This window comes from Hevea brasiliensis, chromosome 4 (assembly GCF_030052815.1).
Source record: "Hevea brasiliensis isolate MT/VB/25A 57/8 chromosome 4, ASM3005281v1, whole genome shotgun sequence".
Lineage (NCBI taxonomy): Eukaryota > Viridiplantae > Streptophyta > Magnoliopsida > Malpighiales > Euphorbiaceae > Hevea > Hevea brasiliensis.
In genome coordinates, this window is record NC_079496.1 from 9,642,114 (window position 1) to 9,651,758 (window position 9,645).

At 36.4% G+C, this 9,645-nt stretch overlaps 1 pseudogene; it reads left to right on the top strand.

The window, feature by feature from the left end:
* Positions 1-511: 511 nt before the first annotated feature.
* Positions 512-8,575, top strand: LOC131179184 (26S proteasome non-ATPase regulatory subunit 1 homolog A-like; annotated as a pseudogene).
* The last annotated feature ends 1,070 nt before the right edge of the window (positions 8,576-9,645 follow it).

The window sequence follows — 9,645 nt, forward strand, 5'->3', positions numbered from 1 at the left end:
AATGATTAATTAATACCCACTTTGAACTTTTTTTTTTAATATACGGCAACTTCCACCTAAAAAAAAAAACCCATAACTTCGCCATTGCACATGTCTAGCTTTTCTCACAATATTTTAAGTAACATATTACTTTATTTTTTGTTAAAATTTCAATTTAATATTTAATTTTGAGGAACTAAACTCGAACACTCTTGCATTTTTATCTCAAAAAATTATTGCTTCAACAAAAAAAAATAATAAAAAATTATTTTTTGAAAATATTATCTCTAAACATTTATATAAAATATAGATCATAGGCTAATTCACTTATTAAAAAAAAAAAAAACTAAAAATGATTTGAATTCCATTGTCCTAAAGACCTAAAGGGGGAATTGGGAATTTTATTTTGACTTGTCCGGTAAGTAAGTTCAATAAATTGAATAAACACAATATTTTTATATTAAATAATTACATAAAAGCCACAATTATTGGAGCACCATTTCTTCCTCGAGCCTCCTCTCTTCTTCCTTTCTCTTCAAATTCAACCCATCCTTTGTTTCTATATCTTCTCTTCGCCCGACCGACCGTAGCCATGGCTGCGACGATGGTGAGCTCGGCTGGTGCTTTGCTTGCGATGCTTAACGAGACTCACCCGCAACTTAAGCAACACGCTTTGTATAACCTTAACAAATTTGTGGATCAGTTCTGGCCGGAGATCTCCACCAGTGTGCCATTGATGTAACTCTTCTTTCATCCTCTCTATCTCACAATTAGGGATTTGGATTTTCTTTTTTAGTTGGGTTTAGGGTTTTGGTTTTAATTGATCTGCTTCGTTACTGGGAATTTGGGGAAATAGGCTAGTCTTTCCACTTTAATAGTTAACCTTTTCTCTTGGAAATTGGCTTAATTAACTTGTTATATGTGGTTAATAGCTTATTAGATTGCTTCGAGTTTGTCATTTTGATTCCTTTACAAGTCTAGTGTTTGATTACCTATTCTTATTTGCTTTAAGCTCTCATATAAAGTTTTTTTTTTGTTTTTTTGTTCGTAGTTAAGTGCATTTTATTAAATTTGATTTTCAATTGTTATGGTTTAGTAAAAGATAGTTTTAGAATACTGGAAGATTTTGGTTTTATTATGGTTTGGGGATGTTGTTCTTCTATTGGGCATTGAAATTTAGGGTTTAGGTTTGGTGTTTTCATAGCAACATCACAATTGGTGTGATAACTGGGGTGTTTCAGGACGTAAATGGAGAACACAGAAATATTATTGACCAAAGTTATGTCTATCTATGATTTGTATTGATACATACGTCAGCTATCTGATCAGGAAGATCTTATGTTGACTGATTTATGGTTATAGAACTCAATTTAGTTTACTGGATTAATGCAATTATGTGAATGCCTGAAATCCTCAGATGGATGGGCCTATTATGTTTTAACCCTACACGAGAATAGGAGAATTGAAAAAATGTTACAGAGTGCAGGCTGATTCATCCTGGGTTACATGCCTGTGCCACCTTCTTCAATACCCTTCACTCATGCTCATTTTTATTGCCTTGGCCTTGGACTCATGATATGAAAAAGGTTGCTTTAATCAAAACCCACTGGCGTTCATTTGCCTTTCCATAGAAATTGGAATAGTCGGACAGTGCTTCACAATGGCATTGAATAATAAATAACATACAGCAGCTGCTAAGTAATTTTTTTGTTTTTCCATGTAATTAAGTATTTCAACTTCACGCTGACAAATTTCTCCTTGTAACTTTTGAGATTTATATTGCAGTTGTCGAGTGATTTATATAATATTTTCTTGACAAACTTAGTCTGAAATTTGTGAAGTGCTTATTTGGCGCACAACTAAATTAAAATTTATCTTTTTCCATTTGAAATTCAATTCTTAATTTTTAATCAGCTTGTGATTGATATTTGCCTTCAGGTTCTTGTTGTCAATGTATTTGCATGTATATTTCATCGCGTATATTGTATTTATGTGGTTAATTGCTTCTGCCGACTTCTGTCCAATTTTAGATTCCATCATTTTGACTCACTTGAGTTGCAATATTGAGAACTTTTAAGTGTTTTTGGCTTGATAATTGTGTTTTTTAAATGTGCTATGGGATATGAATGCTTATTGTACATTATTGACAGAGAGAGCTTATATGAAGATGAGGAGTTTGATCAGCATCAGAGACAGCTTGCTGCGTTAGTTGTTTCCAAGGTCATAACTAGCTCCTTTCTACTCCTACTGTGAGCATGTTTGGGATTGTGGTTCAAACCTGCTTTTGAAAAGTCACCATTATAAATGCTGTTTGAAAAAGCTATTTAGCTATTTTGCAGTTCTTATGACTAAAACATGTCAAATTTAACTTAAAAACAATTTTTGATAGCCTCTAACTAATATATTTAAGGAAGTGTTTTTCTCTGCAGTAGCTACAACAACAATGCTAAACAGACCTTATGCCTCCTCCCTCACTCCTTTGGGAATATATAGATAAAATGGATGGACTATTTCAACTTTCTCAAACTACAATGGCTTTAACTTTTCAGAATCTACAACTTTCTGTTCATCTTCCTAGGATTCAATCAGAGAGAGAGAGAGAGAGAGAGAGAGAGAGAGGTTATCTCTGCTGTGTATGCAAATAACATATTTGTTTCTTTCATAAGCCAATAAGCAATTACTTTTAGAACTCTACATATGGAATGCATGAGAGATGAGACTTCAGGTGAGCAACTTTGTTTGGTAAACTTTTTAGGAATAAGCAATTCTTGAACGATAATATCTGCAATAAGGTTGGTGGACAATCTGTGTGGGTTGTGTCCCTAATGACGTCCCTTATTTTAGAGGCTCACATGTGAATCATTATTTATCAATCAATTTTTTTTTTCCTTAATTGTTGATAAAAGAATTGAAAGAGGGGTAGATAGAGCTTGGCTAGTCAATGGGCCGGGTATGCCTTGTAAGACTTTTCGTTAGATTTAAATGTTTTTCACAAGATCAATTCGTTTTAGATATTACAGGAAGTAAGACCCCGTGACTTGTCACTGCTTACCATGTGATTTTGATAACTTTATTCTTTTGTTTGGGAATTTTGCTCTTTTCCTTCCTCAGGTTTTTTGTTACTTGGGTGATCTAAATGATTCCTTATCATACGCCTCGAGCTGATTATCTTTTCGATGTCTCAGAGTATTCTGATTACGTTCATTCCCTTCTTGGTAAGCATGCTCATTAGCCTGCATTTGTCATTACATAAACTTGTGACATTACTCAAAGACATGAAAATTTGTTGTGCTGCAATTAACCATGAATAAGGATGAGCAGTTTTTGGTTATAACTGAAAAACCAAACTAAACCAATTTGTTTTTTTTTTTAAGGTTTCGGTTTAGTTAGTAATTTGAGGAAATTCGTATTTTCGGTTTGGTTAATTCAGTAACAGAAAAACGAACTAACCGTACCTATTGAACATAGAACTAATTCGTTTTGGGCTACCTATATATATTTAAAAGCCTCACCCTGAGAAAAGTCCCAAATTCTCCGCCTTCTTTCTCATGGTGCCGAAGATATTTGATAAGTTCTGGTGAAGTCTCGATACTGAATTTTGTAATTTTGAAATGGGATTTTGGAAGAATCATGATTCTGAGTTTTGTTTGAAATGTTGTTGAAATGGGTTCCAAAGTTCCCACGGAAATGGATTTTGGTGGAATCACGATTTTGAGTTTTGTAATTTTGGTGTATATGTTGAGCTTGTTGTTGAAATGGGATTTCTTCTTCTAATTGAAATGGGATTTTGCTTGTTGAAATAGAATTTTGTTACGTAGCAGAGACCCCAAGATCCCAAACCTGCAAAATAACAGGGGAAGAATATCTAGGAAGAAGGAGAGGGAGCGAGAGAGAAAGAAGTAGAGAGAAAGAGAGATAGAGAGAGAAGTGTTTTGTATTATTCAATTCTTGGCTGACCCAATTAGTTACAATTTTACCCTATTTATGCAATATTTTCCTCCCATTCATTCTCACATTCCTATTCCCCTTGTTATCATAACATATTTCTTCTGGTAATGCTCTGTTCTTGGTGTTTGGCTTTGAGAATCCCCAAAACCAATAAACCAAACTGAAAACTTGATTTTGATTTGGTTTGGTTTTCATTTATAGTATTTGGTTAATGCAGGTTGGTTTGGTTAAAATATGGGAATTTATTAATTTAACGATTGACTAATAATTTGGTTGACCTATATTTTAAATTCTATAATCTTTAGAATGCCTTAACTTTGATCATTTAAGAAATGTTGTTGATGTACGCAAGTTTGCTGATGCTTCCCTGGTTTACTTAACATTTTTGTTTCTGTTCCTATCCTCAGCTAAGGCAATAGATGAGTATGCTAGTCTAAAGTCAAAGGCAATTGAATCAAATGCTGAGGAAGCAAATGTGGACCCTAGGCTGGAGGCAATTGTGGAGAGAATGCTGGACAAGTATGCAAAACACCAACTTATCTAATTTGATATATCTTCATTGTACTTAGTTTCTTACTGTTCCTTCTTTTAGGTGTATTATGGATGGAAAATACCAACAAGCCATGGGAATTGCAATTGAATGTAGAAGACTGGACAAACTTGAGGAAGCAATAACAAGGAGTGATAATATTCATGGAACTCTTTCATATTGCATCAATGTTTCACATGCTTTTGTTAATCGTAGAGAATATCGTCGTGAGGTAAGGAGGTTATTATGCTAGTTCACAAGAGATCTATGTTTCTGCTGTATGTTATGGCCATTGCACTGAAGCAATTGTACTTTGGCTTGTTCTATTGACAATTTTTCATACTGTGGACCAAGTCATTCAATGCTACCATTGAACATTAACGTAAATTGATATATTTTGGTTTTCTACAGGTGCTTCGACTTCTTGTTAATGTTTATCAGAAGCTGCCTTCTCCTGATTATTTGAGCATTTGTCAATGTCTCATGTTCCTGGATGAACCTGAAGGTGTAGCAAGCATACTGGAAAAGCTTTATGCTCTGGAAATAAGGATGACGCTTTGCTTGCATTTCAAATAGCCTTTGATCTTGTGGAGAATGAGCACCAAGCTTTTCTATTAAATGTTAGAGATCGCCTTTCAGTTCCAAAGTCTCAATCTTCAGAGTCAGTGCAGCCAAAACCTAGTGATCCAGAGCCGACACAAAATGAAAATTCTACTGCTTCAGAGGATGTTCCAATGACAGAAGGATCTTCAGTTTCAACTGCTACTGTGCAGGAAACTGATCCAAATGAAGCAATATATGCTGAGAGGCTGACAAAAATCAGGGGAATTTTGTCTGGGGAGACATCAATTCAGTTGACTCTACAATTTCTATACAGTCATAACAAGTGAGACATTTAAAAAAAAAAAAAAATTCCTTTTAACATTTTGTAAATTGAAAAATTATTTATGCCTTTTATGCATTTTATAAAATAGTTTGTTGTTGCACTTGGAGGGATAAGGAGGAGTTGCAACTTATTCTTGTGATTTATGCAGATCAGATCTTCTTATTCTGAAGACAATCAAGCAGTCTGTTGAGATGAGGAATAGTGTTTGTCACAGTGCAACTATTTATGCTAATGCAATTATGCATGCTGGTACAACTGTGGATACATTCCTCAGGAGAATTTGGTGAGTAAAGGATCTTTATTTTTATTCCCTTTTATTTCCTTTTTAAATTGTTGGTGCATTTCTGCTTATTTTGTATACTGAAATGTTTTGGCTCATATCTGTTTTATCAGGATTGGTTGAGCAGGGCCACAAATTGGGCTAAATTTAGTGCCACGGCAGGTCTTGGTGTTATCCACAGAGGTCACCTGCAGCAGGGCAGGTCGCTAATGAGACCTTATTTGCCCCAGGGCGGATCTGGTGGTGGAGGTAGTCCATACTCAGAAGGTGGTGCTCTTTATGCTTTGGGTCTTATACATTCGAACCATGGCGAGGGCATCAAACAATTCCTTCGTGACAGCCTACGAGTACAAATGTAGAGGTGTGGTTACTTTCTGAGTCTACTATAAATTTCTTTTTGAGCTAAGAGGTCTTAGATATTTTCTTAAATTCATATTGAAATGTCATATGCAGGTCATTCAACATGGTGCATGCTTAGGTCTGGGTTTGGCAGCTTTAGGAACTGCTGATGAAGATATATATGATGATATCAAAAGCGCTTTGTATACTGATAGTGCTGTTGCTGGTGAGGCTGCTGGTATTAGTATGGGTTTGCTTATGGTTGGAACTGCAAGTGAGAAAGCAAGTGAGATGCTTACTTATGCTCATGAGACACAGCATGAGAAGATCATTAGGTAAATTTGAATCACATTCTGGATATTGGGATGAGCCTTCAATTCTGTTCTTTGCCTTGTTTGTAATGTTATCATTGGCTGCAGAGGATTGGCATTAGGGATAGCCCTCACTGTTTATGGAAGAGAAGAAGAAGCAGACACGCTAATTGAGCAGAAGACTCGTGATCAGGATCCAATACTGCGTTATGGAGGTATGTATGCATTGGCATTGGCCTACAGGGAACAGCAAACAACAAGGCCATCCGCCAACTGTTGCACTTTGCCGTATCAGATGTGAGTGATGATGTAAGGAGGACTGCAGTTCTTGCACTTGGATTTGTCCTGTACTCTGAACCAGAGCAGGTTTGTTCATACCTAGTCAACCGTCTCTTTATGGTCAATGGTCATGTGTTTGCTATTCCAATTGTTGTTCTATTATTGCGATTCTCGGTCCAACTGCCCAAGTCTGTTTAACATCATCATATATGTTTTCCTGTCCTTGCTCTTTTGCTTGTCAGATTTTACCTTTTTCTGTTACCCTTTTGCCTCTCTGTTATATGTGTTCCACTTAATATTTTTAGTGCTGTAACTTGTGGTGCAGACTCCTCGAATTGTCTCCTTGCTGTCGGAGTCGTACAACCCACATGTGCGATATGGTGCAGCTCTTGCGGTAGGCATTTCCTGTGCAGGCACTGGCTTGAGTGAGGCTATATCATTGCTGGAACCTTTGACATCAGATGTTGTTGATTTTGTTCGTCAAGGTGCTCTTATTGCAATGGCTATGGTCATGGTGCAGATGAATGAGGCCAGTGATTCTCGTGTTGGAACATTCAGGTACTGCATTATTGTTATTTTCTTTATGCTGTTTTACTTAAAAACTACTGATGCCTAATGCAATTTATCGTCCTACTCCTTTTGCAAGAACTAATCTTATGTATGCCTCATTTTTTCAGACGTCAATTGGAAAAGATAATTCTTGATAAGCATGAAGACACCATGAGCAAGATGGGTGCAATCCTTGCTTCTGGAATACTTGATGCTGGTGGAAGGAATGTAACAATAAGATTGCTTTCTAAGACAAAACATGATAAAGTCACTGCAGTAGTTGGCCTAGCTGTTTTTAGCCAGTTTTGGTATTGGTATCCTCTCATTTATTTCATAAGCTTGTCATTCTCACCCACAGCCTTTATTGGGCTGAACTATGACTTGAAAGTTCCAAAATTTGAGTTCATATCAAATGCAAAGCCTTCTTTATTTGAGTATCCGAAGCCAACCACTGTGCCCACTACCACATCTGCTGTGAAACTTCCCACTGCAGTTCTGTCAACTTCAGCGAAGGCCAAAGCTAGGGCCAAGAAAGAAGCAGAGCAGAAAGCTAATGCTGAAAAGGCAGCAGCAGCAGCAGAGTCTTCATCTGCTGCAGCAAATACTGGAAAAGATAAATCATCGAATGAGAAGGATGGGGATTCCATGCAGGTTAATATTGCTTATATTTTTTTTAGACAGAGTTCATGGAAGCAATTTTATATTTTCCTATTTAACTTTTAGATTACTGTTTCATTGTTACTTTTGGGGACTATCATGTTAGCAGGTTGTTATTTTGTCTTGATGCATTCTGTAGCTCTCAAGATCTATAATTCACATTTTGAAATTGACTGAATGATCAGATATGTTACGTTGCATTGTATCTTTTGTTAGGTTGATAGCCAGCCGGAGAAGAAAGCAGAGCCTGAACCTTCTTTTGAAATTTTGACCAACCCAGCAAGAGTTGTTCCTGCCCAGGAGAAGTTCATTAAATTTATGGAAGATAGCAGATATGCACCAGTGAAGTTAGCGCCTTCAGGGTTTGTCCTCCTGAGAGACCTGCAACCAACTGAACCAGAGGTACTTTCTCTCACGGATGCACTGTCATCCACAGTGTCACCTGCTGGTGGTTCAGCTGCGGGACAGCAAGGTTCTGCATCAGCCATGGCTGTTGATGAGGAGCCCCAGCCACCTCAGCCTTTGAGTATACTTCGTGATTCTGGTCATAAAGATTTTTGTATTGGTCTTCGTTTAGAAATCTGGTGCTTATAACTGGCAGAGAAAATCAAATGCTTCTCAGCGACCGCTTCAATCTTGCATGGTCACTGCCAGCATAAGCAAGTTTACTGGTTTCAAGGTTTTCTTATCTGCAGAGCTTATGTTCTCGAGCAAATTTGTTTAGGTACCTAAGTGATACATGATTGCTGTTTCATCGACACATGGTAGCACTTTCCGTAATGTTCTGGAAATGAAAATTTCAGTCCATTTTGTAGTCATTTTGCATTTCAATTTACTTGCTGTGTTCTTTTGATTGTTTCATTGATGTGCTGATTTTTTTCCTCAGTTGTTTTCCCTTGCTATCAAGTTTCCACTTCGATGCTGTTCTTCGGGTTGTCTTACTTTTACCCGATTTTATTTTGTTGCGTTTCATTTGGTTTATTATGTTTATAAGCAAAAGATATCTTCTAGAGCCTTCACATGTGTTCCTTTAACACATAGTTATCAAAGGCGCCTCAGGCTCAAGGCTCACCAGGCTCGAACCCTGGCGCCTTATGTGCTTAGGTGTGCGTCTTTGTTCTAGGCATAAGGTTTTGGAAAGGCATGCTTTCTTTTCATTTTTAACGAGTACTTTCATTGGCAAAATGGATTACCACTTAAACTCAAATTAACAAATTTAATTCAAGATAGATGGCAAAGAAAAAAAAAAAAGAAAAGCATCACATTTATTTTACTTTTATGGATTTTTAAAATTTTTTATTTGTGTCTCACCTCGCATCTTGCTCTTAGGCTCTAAGACTCTTTGGCATCTTAGTGCATCTTGAGCATTTAATAACTATGCTTTAACATTTGAGAAATATTTTAACCTTGCATTAGGATAACGCATAATATTTATTTATTTTTCCCTTTGATTATAGTCATGAACTTTGGTATATTGTTTAATGATCACTTGTAAATTGATTAAAAGATGGGTTAAGCTAAAATCAAATATCAAAATTCTCATTTGAAAGTTCTTCAATCTAAATAAACCATGCAAGCTCGACCTTTACGAGGAATGCAAGAGAAAAGTCCCTTGCATTATATAAAACCGCAACCTTTTCTCAATTTATGCATGCCTACAGAGAAGGACAATATATCCTTCCATGAGAAGCGTGATTTTTGTTTTGTGTATTTATACAGCGTAAGATTTAGAAAAGGAAGAGTGTTACCTTCCTATTCTCTAGCCATGCGTTGCCAATGAAATTCCGATGAGAAAATAGAAAACAAAAGCTACTGATATCTTACTCTTGTAAGACGAAGAGCTAACATTTTTCGGATCATATCCCAAAATATATACCCTTGAATTTTG